A 980-nucleotide genomic window follows, 5' to 3' on the forward strand; every position below is an offset into this window, starting at 1 on the left:
TTGAGATTATTAACAGCTTCAGCTTGCTTAGCTCCACAATCAACACTCTTGGTACCAAACAGCCAGGAAATCAAAAGATGAATTGCACTGGGAAAATGTGCTGCCAGGGACCTCTCTAGAATAGTGAAGAGCAACAATGTCAGTTGGAGACTAAGGTGCACCTGATCCAGGCCATGGTCTTCACAATTACTTGCTGTGCATCATAAAGTTGGACAATGACTAGGGAGAAGGAGAACTGATGCCTTTGAGTTGTTGTGCTGGAGAAGAGTATTGAATATACCATGGACTGCTATAACAAATAGGTCCATCATGGAGAGGGTGAAATTAGGCTGCTCGTTGGAGGCAAGAATTCTGAAGCTCTGTCTGACATACTTTGGGCATGATTTAGGGAGGGACCAGTCATTGGAAAGGGACATCATACTTGGGAGGGTGGAGGGACAGTGCAAGAGAGGATGGATTGACTCAGTGACTGAGGTAATGGGAATAGGCATGTCTGAGACAATAAAGTTGGCTCAGGGTTTGCAGCTGTTGTATAGGGTTGCTATGAGTTGCAAATGACATGATGGCATATAACACCAACTTGGACTGCAGGGACTAACGAAAGGGCTGGGAGATTCACAGAGTCCATGGAATTTACTATCAAGCCTCTCCTATTAGGTTGGGGGTGGGCAATAGGGTCTTTATTATTAAATTAGCTTGAGTTCTCAAACCTTGGCCATTTTTTCATTGTGAGGACTGACACAAAGCAAGAACTCCCAATAAAAGTCAGCAAATGGCTGCATGATGGATGGCAATACTGATCCCTGAGAGTCCCCTGAGAATTACACAAAGGAGACCTTCAAGGCCAGCCCTTGAAGGTGCTTTAAGGAAGAGCCTTCGCTTATTATTATTATTATTATTATTATTATTATTATTATTATTATTTGTGTGTGTGTACCGTCAAATCGGATCTGACTGGTTCAGGAGGAGAGTGTCCCTCC

The sequence above is a fragment of the Elephantulus edwardii genome, unplaced genomic scaffold, assembly GCF_000299155.1.
Source record: "Elephantulus edwardii isolate Elephantulus edwardi_28Jun2011 unplaced genomic scaffold, EleEdw1.0 scaffold00186, whole genome shotgun sequence".
Classification (NCBI taxonomy): Eukaryota; Metazoa; Chordata; class Mammalia; order Macroscelidea; family Macroscelididae; genus Elephantulus; species Elephantulus edwardii.